The sequence below is a fragment of the Etheostoma spectabile genome, chromosome 18 (assembly GCF_008692095.1).
Source record: "Etheostoma spectabile isolate EspeVRDwgs_2016 chromosome 18, UIUC_Espe_1.0, whole genome shotgun sequence".
Taxonomy (NCBI): domain Eukaryota; kingdom Metazoa; phylum Chordata; class Actinopteri; order Perciformes; family Percidae; genus Etheostoma; species Etheostoma spectabile.
The window spans coordinates 19894367-19908440 of NC_045750.1; the positions used below are offsets into that span (position 1 = coordinate 19894367).

Consider the following 14074-nt stretch of genomic DNA (forward strand, 5'->3'; position numbering starts at 1 on the left):
TTCCAATTCTGTTCTGTAGCACTATAAACTAATAGAAAACTAAAAAACTAAAATAAAAAAAAAGAAATATCCCAGAGTCCTAAAGGATTTTTGACAACCTCTGGTCCGTCTGGTTTTATTTTCTATAAAAGCTTGTAAAATATCAACACTGTTGTCCAAAAGTCAATCTATGAACATCATTTCTTTTCAGGAAAAACTGGGCTATTAGAATATTTGTGCTGCACTGAGGTCACTTGAATGTTAAAAAGGTTGTAGGACCATAAAGACAAAATGGAACATTAATGTTAAAGATATATATTGATATCACACACACACTGATGCCACACAAGCATTTGTGTTAACAAAAAAGTTTTTAGCAAAATTCTGTAGATAACCTTTAGTTAGATGCTACATACACTGTAAACCCTAATAAGTTCCCAGAACTCAAAAATCATTTTGTAACAGATTACACCAAAATATTTTAGTGATGTTTTTATGTTTAACTATACATGAATCAAAAATTACATTTACAGTTGCCTTAAATTATTATGTTATTTTATAAATATTGATATTCTTCATTTTATGATTAGGGAGTAAGTCGCTCAAAATTTTCAATATTTTTCAACTCATGATGTGGGAAATACAATCAAAATGTTCAATATTTTTCAAATCATATAATGTGGGAAATACACTCAAAATCTTCTATTTTTCAACTCATAATGTGGGAAATACACTCAAAATGTTCAATATTTTTCAACTCATAATGTGGGACATGCACTTAAAATGAATTCTAAACTGCAGTACTGATGTCGGACCACTACACAATTAAAATCAGCTAATAAAGTTAAAAAACATGAAAGTGACACCCCAGTGACAATTTAACAACATTTTTTATTCAACACAATGTGCTTTTTAAAAGGCACAAATCAATGGAGCTCATTTAAAATAAATTGCTTGTCATAAATTAAAACAAAAGGAAATGACTCCATAAAAACAAAATGTGTTTAAAAGTGCAATAAGTGTTATTAATTCCATATTCTGATAGTGGTCATTGCTACAGTGGGTAGATTCAGTATTTTGGGTCTCCATCTAACATTATTCAGTAAACATCATGATAAAAACTCACAAAGGATTAATGATAAAATTCAATAAGATTCTAAGTAAATCCATCCCAATGACAACTATTAGAATGTAGATCCATTTACCACTGTTTAAAAAACGTACAGTACTTATTGTACCTTGAAGGCTGCAACTGAATTTAAGTACTGGTTTCTACTGTGTTGTACTTCAACTGGCAACATCAAGGTAGTGCATCCTGGTAGGCATTAAGCAAAAGAAGATTAAGGCTGAATCCCATTCCTTCCCCTTACCCCTACCCCTTGGCCCTTACCCCTACCCCTTGGCCCTTGAAACCAAGGGGTAGGGGTAAGGGGTGAAAACATACCCCTATGAATTGGGACACCACTTGGTGACATCACCATACAGTATTGATCACAAACTTCCAAGATGCCGTCTAGGTCTGTTGATTGTGTGGGTTTGGACAACAGTGTGTGTTATATATTTTATAGTTATTTTAGGTTCACTTTGGTAGTGCAGAGTACTTATCTGTGTAGTACTAGGTCTGTTTGCAATACAAATGTGTATACACATGCATCATGTGTACATATACATAAAATATACACCCTGCATACATGGTGTGTTGTATATCTGTTTCGGGTTATCACCGTTTGAATGTCATTGATGTTCACAAAAAACATTTTGTTGACAAAAATCTGTCTTTATTGGTGATAATTGAACATAACAGCAAAAAACGTTACATAAAATAATGTTACAGAACCATTGTCAACTATTAGAACCAAACTAACATGTCGCACACAAGAAAAGGCACTCATATGTGTAAAACTAAAAAAATACACACAAGACCACAAAAAAACCTACACACACTACACTGTTGTAACTACAGCTGCTCTGATATTCCAGACCAGTCTGGAGCCTTTTGGCCAGTAACCTCCCCCCTCACATATCATCAGTGTCCCATATCAAAACTAGGGCTGCCAACTCTCACGCATTGGCCGTGAGACACACGCATTTGACTGGTTTCACACGCGCACACGCCACACCCCCGATTTCTCACGCTGAAGTGTCAACCCGGTCGGTCAAATTTCTGAAAGATGAGTTTACCTGTTGAGCCACTTGTGATAGACTAGTTGTGCTTTCAGAGACTGTGAGGGGTTCAAGAGCGCTCCCTGTCTGTGGAATTTTCAAATTGTCGCAAAATGAGAACCTTTTTTTCACGAGCCATCCCAGGTGCATTTCCCCGGCTTCAGGTGTGAGCTCTGAGTCTCACAGACCCGTCCGTCGCTTCGTGTCCACTCTCTCTGTAAAGATAGAGGTGAGCAGCGCGGCTGGTAGCGTAGCAACTTCAGTTCATCTTAGTGGACGCGCTCTGGGGGGGGGGGACAGTGACGCGTTGCATCCATGCGTGGACCTCTGATAATGAGCAGCGTACGGACACCTCTAAACTCTGTCAGAGACCAGAGACCCAAATGGGCCTCGGTGTCTGTCAGACAGTCTGAATGAGATCCACCAAATCAGCGGAGCAATGACATGCACAGCAGACTATATTACACTATATACTATATATACTATATGTACTATACACTATATTACAACTCTCGAAATCTCGGACAACAAGATGGGAGGAGTTATATTTTTATTGTACACAAAGTTGTAACATGAGCAGAAATATATTATATATATTATTAATATATATATATATATATACTATACTATTTATACTACACTTATATAAAACTTTATATGCTATACTATAAGTATGATACTGCAACGTTGGGCCACTATTGTGCATCTCTAACCTCTGTGCTTCTCTAAATGTAACTGTAATAATTAATTTGATGTTTTTTTAAATGAACAAATAGTCTTTATTTTCACAAAAAAGTAAAAACATTAAATGGGGCACAGAGGATGAGGGCCAAACATTACTGGCACAAAGGTTAAAGTAATAGAACTTATGTAACTCAGTGGTTCTCATTCTTTAGAATTTCAGTGGTCTTAGTTGATCCCTCAACATTAATTTAACTTTGGGTTCCTGGTCCCTACACCAGGGACCCCTGGACCTGTTCCCCACAGACCCAAATCTTCTCAGCTGTTGCTGACATATGCTACTGTCTATTCATGTGGTTCATTATGTGTGGCACATTGTCTGGGTCAGTTCTTATATCATAAGAATTTCAAATGTCTATAATGTAAATGCTGAATGCCCTAAAACTTGTTGATACTACAACAATGCAAAGGCTCTTAACCCTACAGTTTGCACGTATCATGCAAGACTTGATTTCTCCATTTTTTTTGCAAAAAAACTCTCCAGAAAGTGCCATTTAATGGTTTATTTTTCAAATTTTTTTCCTGGGGGGGCATACCCCCAGACCCCACTAGGGAGAGCAACCATCCCCCCACATATAACAAATCCCAATTTAAACCCTGAAGTATAATGATGCTGAAAGAGCCAAAGAAATTGCTTTGTACGCAGCAAAATATGGGTTGGCCCCCCAAATCTCACTCCAAGGTTTTTGGAAAAGTTGGCAGCCCTGCAAAACCAACAACAATATAACAAGTGCATGAACAATGAACAGGAATTAATTACAGATTATTACAATATAGTAGGCTACCAATGCAATAATGAATGGGTACAACATGAACATATGAATTAGGAAAAACGTCTGCTCGTTTTCAGCCCCAACCTGGATCAGCTGCTGTGTCCTCCTGTGTCCTCCTGTGTGAGACAGGGCGGATATGTTAAGCACGTAGCGATGTATCATAGACCGTTAATATATATCTAGCTACAATCTATGCGATCTATACAGTCCATTCAAGGCAGAATATGTGGACTGTTCAACGTTAGCGTTAGTGATTAGCGTTAGCATTGCAAGCTAGCGATTTTTAAAAAGTTTCAGTTAGGAACATGGTTGCAAGTATACATGTACAGGACTGCATAGACCACAAACAAGACTGTCGTAACTTTTTAATCAATTATTTAAGCCGAAAGTACTTACATTCATGTGTCTCTCTGGTCGATGCAGCAGCCACACACTGCCTGTGTGTTTTCTAGTGAGTCCACACTAGGTCCCAAGGGCTATACAGCCCTTGATCTATGCCCTACCCCTAGCTCGTAATACGTATTGGACCGGCACTAGGTGCCGCGTGAACGCGCAAAAGCTAGGGGAAGGGGTAAGGGGAAGGGGTAAGGGGAAGGAATGGGATTCAGCCTAAGCCTGTATAGTGCATGAATTGAACAGTCGTTTCCCACAAATTATTCAATACAAAAACTTGAGGTGGGCAAGACGTCAATGTTGTGATATTTATTTATTAACAACTCACTAGCATTCGACACTCCACAACCATGTGTTAGTTAAAGATTTAATGAACATTATGAATGGGCAGATGAACATAATGAATGTGCAGATAGAAAAATTTATGTGGATGTTGTCTGATTGCTGGTCTGGGAGGATGTGTGATGACCGGGTGGAGGAGACTCAGAGTGGTGGTTCCCTCTCAGAAGCAGTTTTCGCCCGAATAGTTTACAGACCCCCAGACGGTACCTAAAAGAGACATGAGAGAGATGTGCAACAGGAAGGGAAGAGGGGTAAGATGGATGAAGGAAGGGAAAGGGAGGGTGGGTCAAGCAATCAGACACACAAGCCTGGCTGAGCAGAACAGTATATGTAGGTCTGTCTGGTCATTATAGGTGTGGTTTAGGCGTGGCCCTGCTCCCAAACCTTAGTTAACAAATTAACTCCATTTCAGTAGCATGGACCACGCCACAACCATGTGTTAGTTACAGATTTAATGAACATTATGAATATGCAGATGAACATTATGAATGTCCTCTCCGGGCACCATCACTCCATCAACCATCACATTACTCACAAGCCCCCGGCTGAGGGCCGCTGCGTTGGAGTTTACCCCGGTGGACGAGAGGGTCGCCTCCCTACGCCTGCGGGTGATGGGGGGGAAAACTCTGACTGTTGTTTGTGCGTCTGCACCAAACAAGAGTTCGGAGTATTCGGCCTTCTTGGAGACCTTGAATGGAGTCCTGTATGGGGCTCCAGTAGGGGACTCCATAGTTCTGCTGGGGGATTTCAACGCACACGTGGGCAATGATGGAGATACTTGGAGAGGCGTGATTGGGAGGAACGGTGTTATGGTTTGGGGTTATTTTCCCGTTTGGCCTTCCCTGTGTTTTTGTCCCGGTTTTCTCCGGTTCCCGTTTTTTTTAGATTCTGTCTTATGTTTCCCTGTGTCTGTTTGTTATGCTTTGTGCTTTATTTTGGTAGTCAGCTTCCTGTCTTGTCTTGTCTTGTCTTGTCTAGCTTTACTTTTGCCTGTCTGATTGTCCAGCCCCTCCCTAATGTGATTCACCCGATGTCTCACCTGTTCCCCATCATCTCATTACCTCTTGTATTTAACCTCTGTGTTCCCTTTGTCTAGTGCTGCATCATTAGTTTTGTCCTCGAGCCAGTTGTGCTGCATGTGTCTACGTTCCTGGAGTTTTCCCCGTTCCTTCCGTTTGATTTTTCTCTGTGAGTACTCCCCTGGAATATTCCCTTGTATTGCCTTGCCCTGCTCTGCTTTTTGTTTTGGATTTTTTTGGTGTTCTTTGGATTCCCTGTGTATTGGACTTGGCTTACCCTGTGTTTCTCCCATGGACTATAATAAAGAGTTTTGTTGAAGTTCTACCCGCCTGCTCCGACTCTGCTTTTGGGTCCTCCCCCCTGTCACGTCCCGTAACAAACGGCCTCCCTGATCTAAAACAGAGTGGTTGTCTGTTGTTAGACTTCTGTGCTAGTCATGGATTGTCCATCACAAACACCTTTTTTTGGGAAATGTAGTTCATCCAGGAAACTTGCTGATAACTTTACATCATTTTAAGATGAATTAACATAACGTATTTGTCACATTCAACAACTTATAAAGTTACAATTACTTGGATTTGTAAAATATTTACAACAAATATTCACTGTGCACATTGCACAAATGTGTTCCAAATTGAACACTATTTATCTATCAAAATTCAACAAAAAAATTAAAGCTGCAAGCGTTAGATTTTATGTTATGTGATTCTGTTTATTTTATGGGTTTATCTGAAACGTGGCTCACCAACTCTTCACCTGAAGCTGCTGTGTCACTACCAGAATACCAAACTTTTGAAGGTGTTCCCTAGGCAACAAGCGGCCTACGGAGGAAAACAAATAGAGAAGCGAGTGAAAGAATAGCGTTTAGAGTTTAGGAGGTCACCACAATGTTAAAAGCAGAACAATATGTGAGTGGATTGCAAAATAAGGGATGTGAAACGTTCCTCTTTACTCTCCCTCTCTCTCTTTACTTCAAAACTTAATCTATTGAAATTAGGCAAATCACCGACTGAACGGAATCTGTTGGACTCATTAGTGGACATGGAGTGCACCAGCAGGTCAGCCACTTTCCCACTAAGGAGGGCCCTGTTGAGTTTTAAAAAGTTAAAATGTCTGAAGGAGCCAGGTTAGAAAATTATGCATACCTCTGTCCCCCATTCCCCCTCTCTTTTTCTCTGACTGTAAAGAACGTCTCGGGTTACTTATGTAACCCTTGTTCCCCGAGATAGGGGACAGCCCGCTGTCCCAGGCCCACGGCGGGCCGTCCAGGAGCGCCATCAGATCCGATAGTGTCGTAACCGACGCAGTTCGAGTTCCCCTCGAAGGGGAACCACAGGTCAGGTCTGGCATTTAACATATGGAAAGGGGTTTCCTGCTACACAACAAAAGGTGGCCTACTGTCTGCCACCCCCTGGGGTCTTAGTCTAGGCTAAAACAACACAATGTTGATTGGACTATGTTGATGTTAGAGTTTCACATTTACACAACATAACCTTTTGCTCTGCAACCAAAAGCAACCCCCAAAAGTGCAGGTAGGCAGGTTCTCATTGGACAGCAAAGATGCACTCGACCTGCTGTCATGACAACAACGGACCAATGAGAAAGGATTTGAATGCACCAGGGGAAAAGAAACCGCCCCAAGGTGCAGGGGAATAAATGAGTGTGATTTAGGAATTTTCAGGACTGCTTTCACGTGACTCCGTCAGGGGAAGCGTGGATCTGTCCACTGTCAGCTGCAGTGTTATGTTTGTTTAGTCTTATTGTCTTTGTCTTATCATCCTCATCATGTTGTTGCATTAAACCTTTTCTCAATTCTCAATTCGACCCTCAGCCTCCCTTTTCTCAGAGATCCAACAGAACGCGAAGTTAGTTATTTTTCTAACAGCCACAACCTTCCAGGAGGGTTTCTCTCCTCCGCCCACCAACAGGGACTTTAGAGGGAAAAAGGTTCCTCTGCTACAGGAAGTTCTCACATTTATTATTTTTGTTATGATGAGTGTAAATGTGTTTTTGTTCAGAACGGGAATGTTTTTTCAATGTTTTTTCAATTTTCTACAAGGGGAATCTGCTTTTGTTGAGGATATAGCATCATACCATTCTAGACATATACTGGTACATAAAGGGTCCGGAAAATGAAAGTAGTGTCTCTAATGGCGGTTTTCCACTGCGTGGTATCTACTCGACTCGCCTCGGCTCTACTCGCTTTTTTTGGTTTTCCATTACGAAAAAAAGTCCCTGGGACCTGCTACCAGGTACTTTTTTTAGTACTACCTCAGTCGAGGTTCCAAGCGAGCCGAGGCGATACCAAAAGGTGACGTGCAAACCTGCAGACCGCTGGTTGGTCGGAGAGAATCGTCACTTATGACTGCGTTGTTAGCAAACAAGTGTGCGGAGTGTGTTTCCAGAACAAACGGGACATTTAATACAAATCTAGCCGGACACCGACAAATTATCCACTCCCTGCACTATTCTCACTTTTCAACTGTTCGGGCTACTAGCAGCTTCATGTCGTTTCCAATATTGCACACTGTTACTTTAAAAAACAAGACAATATATATAACAAAAGTTTTTATTTAGCTTTTCAAGTAGCGCATCAAACCCTCCCAAACTTCCCGGTCTTCTTCCTCTGCCCCCTGTGACAGTGTCCCCCCCGGCTCTGCCGTCCCAGATACATCCCAGTTGTTGTCATAAGCTTCTCCGTGACTCTCATAAAGATTATATGAAGTCCAGCAGGTCAGAACCAGAGATCTCACCGGTCGGACATCGCCCACCGGACGGTCTGCGGTGGCGATTTTGCAAAGCGTGAATGCTCTGGAACACAAACAGTACACAGCAGACATGTTGGTGTGTAATCATGGTTGCTAAAGTTCATGTACTTTATATAGTGTATAGTAAATACTGACTGCGACGCTGAACACATGCAAATGTTAGCTAACGTTACCAGGAAACTTAACTTACCCTTTAGTGTCGGCGAACAACCGTCATGTCGACGTCTGAACTCCGTCAGAATTCCCAAACTCCCGTTTTTTTAGCGGTGATTTTTGTTGCTTCCTTCAGCTTCTTTTGAAACAAAACATTTCTTCTGGCTGCGGCGAGTATGTGACGTGCTGTTGTGAGTCGCGCTGAAAATTACGTCATCGCGCGTTGCTATAGTGACCAGCCACGCTGAGGCTTTACTCAATCTGCAATGGAAAACGGACATAGAATGGGCGGGGCGAGCCGAGCCGAGCCGAGCTGTTACCAGCAGTGGAAAAACGCCATAAATGTGAATGGGCTTCGTAGCCCAGTCAAACAGAGCAAAATCCTTCTTAAACTAAAAAGAGAAAACATAGATATTGCATTTCTGCAAGAAACCCACCTGACGTAAGCTGAACATGAAAAACTCAAAAGACATGGATTTAAATATGCCTTCTCCTCCTCAAATAGATCCAAACACACTAGGAGGGTAGTAATACTAATTTCAGGAAAGGTGACATACAAACATACACTCACCTATAGGATTATTAGGAACACCATACTTGTCATGTAATGTGCCCGCGTGAATGGGGCTATATACCTTTAAGGGCATTCTGTTACGTCCCTACGTAAATATGCATGCAGCGCCAGTAACGTGAGACTCACAAAGTTGTTAAGAGAAGTTTAGCACATGCCTGTATGTTTTAGTGCTTGTCTGCTTGAAAATACAAGTGTTCATTGAAGTCTAAGACCCGTGTGGACATTTGAATTCTTTACATGGTGTCAGAAGCGTTTGACGGACGCATTGCTTCTTTGAAAGATGGCCAAGTTTTGCCTTTGATTGTCCGAATGAATGGGTTGACTGGAAGCAACGTTTCCGGCGATTTCGGCTAGCCACTAAGCTAAGTGACAAGGATGGCGTGGTGCGGGTCAGTTTGCTGATTTATGCCATGGGGCCTGAGACCGAAAACATCTTCAAGTCTTTCACCTTCGAAACGGAGGAGGATGAGAGTGACATTGACATTGTGTTTGGAAAATACAACTTCTATCCTCAACGCAACGTGAGAGATTGCAGCAGCCCTGTAAGAAAGCTGAAATGTTTATCAGAACCTTGCATGGGCTATCAGAAAATAACACATCCGTGACCGCATTGTTGTGGGCATTTTGGACAAAGAACTGTCACATAAATTACAACTAATTACAGTTGCCCAAACCATTACAACTGTACGCCAGTCCGTGGAGGTTACACTCAAAGTTCACCTGCAGGGGGAGTCACATTCAGCAGTGCAGGAAATTCGCGGAAGAGGATGAGGCAGAGGAAAGCCCAAGTGGAGAGAAAATGATCAAGGAGACTCAAAATGTGGAAAATGTGGGAAATTGAAACACAAAGATCTTGAAAGGTGCCCAGCCATGAACTCTACATGCAACAAGTGTAAGAAAGTGGGTCACTGGGAAAAGAAATGTTATGGTAAATTAGTCAGAGAAGTGACAGAGACTGTTTCACAGACACCGTACTTCCTGGGTGCAGTCACAAATGAAAACAGACATGATGAACGATGGACAATAAAGTTTACAATTGGAACAACACCAGTCAAATTCAAAATTGACACAGGTGGAGATGTAAACATTATGGGAGAAGAGACTTTCAAGACATTATTTCCCAACAAGAAATTAGAGTCTTCTCGTCTGTCACACTGTGCAGCCCAGGTGGTCAGTTGGACTTTTTAGGAAAGTTTCAAGCCATCACAGAATACAAAGGAAAGCCTTAGTCTTTTCCTGTGTATGTCATCAGTAGCCGTAACGCAAACAATCTGCTAAGCAAAGTCATAGCAATGATGATGGGGCTTGTGAAACGTGTCGAAGAAGTCCACAAAGCATTCGGTGAGCATGGAATCCTCAAAACCGAGCAAAAGGTAAAAGAGGAATTAAAACGCATGGAGGAAAATTAGGTGATTGAGCCTGTGACTGAGCCCACTGACTGGTGTGCGCCTATGGTGCCAGTTCCAAGGAAAAATGGGAAGGTGCACATCTGTGTTGATTTTAAGAGGTTAAACGAGGCTGTAAGCAGAGAGAGGTATGTCCTTCCAATTGCTGAGGAAATTACTGCAAAACTCAGTGGCGCAACCATGTTCACGTCTCTAGATGCGGCTTCCGGGTTTTGGCAGATATCTCTACACTCAGAAAGAACCAAGGTAACCACCTTCATAACACCCTTTGGGAGATATGCATTTAAAAGACTCACAAGTGCTCCAGAAATCTTTCAACGCAAAATGACTGAGACACTCAACAGCCTGGAAGGCGTGGCTATCTTCATGGATGATGTCCTTGTGTATGGAGATATTCCAGAACAGCACGACCAGCGCCTTAGCAAGGTGCTGGAAAGAACTGAGTTAGCCGGCTTGAAGCTAAGCAAAGAGAAATGTAAATTCAGGCAGGACCAGCTTCACTTCTTGGGTCAAGTCATTGACAAATCGGTGTGAGACCTGACCCTGATAAAGTCAAGGCAATCCGCGAGCTTCCACCACCACAGAATGTGCAAGACCTAAACCAAATTCTGGGCATGTTTAACTACTTGGGGAAGTACATTCTCAATCTGTCTACAGTAGGTCAGCCACTTTATGACCTGTTAAAGTCCAAGACAGTGTGGATGTGGGGCCAGTCTCAGCAGGAGGCATTCCAGCGGATTAAAGACATCCTGTCCACTTCTCCAGTCCTGAAGTTCTAAGATGTGAACCGCCCTACAGCTGTCTCAGCTGACGCCAGCAGTTATGGTATAGGCAGAGTACTGATGCAGCTACATGAAGGGGAATGGAAACCTGTGGCATACTGCTCACGTTGTCTGTCTGATGCCGAGACCAGATATGCACGGATTGAGAAGGAGTGTTTGGCGAGTGTATGGGCCTGTGAAAGATTTGAAAAGTACCTGTTTGGCCTTGAGAGCTTCAAATTGGCCACTGACCACAAACCCCTAGTGCCACTCATGAATCAGAAAGACCTGGACAATGTGCCAATACGGTGCCAAAGGCTACTCATGAGACTTATGAGATTTAAGCCAGTGGCCGAATATGCACCAGGGAAGACCTTAACTGTTGCTGACACACTCTCACAAAGTCCACTACAGTGTCTGGAAAAGGAGGCTGACACTCACTCAGACATAGCGTGCTACATATAAGCCGTTGTCGACGCCATGCCGGCAACTCCACGTAGACTTGAGGCCATAAAGACAGCAACAGCAGCGGACTGTAACCTTCAGTTGGGGTTGCAGTACATAAAGTTGGGGTGGCTAGAGTTCATAGGGCACGTCCCAGCAGCAATGTATATGTAAATGTGCTGTATTTATATAGCGCTTTTCCAGTCTTAACAACTGCTCAAAGCACTTTTACATCTACAGGAAACATTCACCATTCACACACAATCATACACTGTGGCCGGGGCTGCCGTACAAGGTGCCACCTGCTCATCAGATAAACACTCACACACATTCACACTCCGATGCGCAGCACCGGGGGCAACTCGGGGTTCAGTGTCTTGCCCAAGGACACTTCAACAATGACTGCAGGGGCGGGGATCGAGCAACCAACCTTCCGATTGGCAGGCAACCGCTCTACCACTGAGCCACAGCCGCCGACAACTTCTCTCTAGCTAAGTTTCCATCCACTTGTCAACTGAACTACAGTATCTGGAGTTCGGTTAAAAAAAACTCATCCGAATAAAGCAGGTGAAACTGTTGATGCTTCATTAAGACCAACATGCAACCTAGCTAACAGGTGAAGAACACACCAAAACCACTAGCTAACTAACTTTAAATGTGATATAGACCAATAACAGGCTTGAGTAAACTGATAACATGAGTTAGACGACTTACAGTTCTCAAAGACGCACACACACAATCTCAGCTGGTTATCATCCGGACAGCTAGTCTTTTTTTCTTTCTCTCACTTTTTTCTCCGTGTGGCGCGTGTCTGCGCTATTGTCCGACATGACAACCTCTTGTAAAAACTAAAGTAACGTGCCAATTTTGTAAAATGTAAGGAGTAGAAAGTACCGATATTTGTGTTAAAATGTAAGGAGTAGAAGTAAAAAGTCGCCACAAAAATAAATAGTAAAGTAAAGTAAAAATATCAGAAAAATCTACTTGAGTACAGTAACGAAGTATTTGTACTTCGTTACTTCCCATCTCTGATTAACGGAGAGCTCACAGACTCGTTTTTGCTAGAGAGATCAACAAGACAGTGCTGCCCCCTGAGTCCAATTTTATTTGCAATCTTTATTGAGCCACTGGCACAATGGATTAGGCAGAACAACAAGATTACAGGTATCAATAGGACAGCAGGTGAACAAAAGCTGGCCCTGTTCGGAGATGACGTGCTTGTTAGTCTTTCGAACCCAACAGAATCTCTTCCAGCATTGATGTCTATTTCAAATGAGTATGGGTCATACTCAGGATATAAAGTAAATAAGAAAAAAACCCAGGTTCTTAGTTTTCATTTTGGTCCTCCGCAATGTCTCCACTCCAGGTACCATCTAGACTGGGACAAGAGTTCTATAAAATACTTAGGAATCATCCTACCTTTAGACACATCACAACTACAAGAAATTAACTATGGCCTCCTCAAAAAAGAAATTAAAATGGATATTAATAGAAGGAACTTGATCCTAGGGATGAGCGAGTACAGCATTATCTGTATCTGTATCTGTATCTGTTTACCACATGAATTATCCGGATCCGGATCCGTACTCGGACTGGGCGGGGCCTAAACCGGAAGTGGTCATATTTAACCCGGAAGTGGGTCAGGTTCTCTTGAAATGTGCGGGCCTTTAACCGGTATGTTATTTTAAGCATGCAATTGATATGAGTTGATCAAAAATTGTTATATTTATTGCTGATTTGAAAACTATTTACATGACAGCATCAAGCTTCAGATCAATGGTGTTGTCATGGTAACAAACAAACTATGTACAGAACGTTTTGCAACAATGAATACAACACATGCGGTTGCAATTATGAAGTAAAATGTAATGAACAAGAGTTTTCATACTCAATATAACTTTATTTTTTTAACTTTTTAACTTTTTTATGATCAGTGTGATTTTTTTTTTTTTGGTTCTTTATTTTTTTTATTTCCACACCAGGTGTGTGTGTGTGTTGTGTGTGTGTGTGTGTGGTGTGTGTGTGTGTGTGTGTGTGTGAGTGAGTAAGAGAGAGACACAGAGAGAGAGGGGGCGGGGGGCAGCTGACAGTAAAAAAAAAAAAATCTCCGATGGCAGAGACGCAACGGGAGTTGCATTTAAACCAAGCAGCATGTCTGAAACCCACGTTCACCAGAAATCTACTGGTTACTAAGTCTGTAAGTACTATAAACCAAAGTTAAAAACAAACCTGAAGCTGAAGAAACCCTGAACGTTAACGGAACAGATCCGCAGACCGAAATGACTGCCTGCCTGACGGAGCAGAAGCGCGCGCGCGAGAGAGAGCGAGAGAGAGCGGGAGAGAGAGAGAGAGCGGGAGAGAGAGAGAGAGAGGGAGAGGGAGAGCGGCCGAGGGAGCGCATTTCTCCATGTTCTGTGTGTGTGTGTGTGTGTGTGTGATTGAGCTGAGCGTGTTTGTAGGCGGGGGGGCGCTGTGACTATCACAGAATATTGCGCGGCCAGTTGAGGAGTTGTATTCAATCCGAGCACGGATATTGACTCATATTACTCGGATAATA

At 42.4% G+C, this 14074-nt stretch overlaps 1 protein-coding gene across 1 annotated transcript in view; it reads left to right on the forward strand.

Moving 5' to 3' along the window:
* Window positions 1-14074, forward strand: part of mdn1 (midasin AAA ATPase 1) — a 1030807-nt gene that overhangs the window by 340720 nt on the left and 676013 nt on the right. The window lies entirely within an intron of this gene.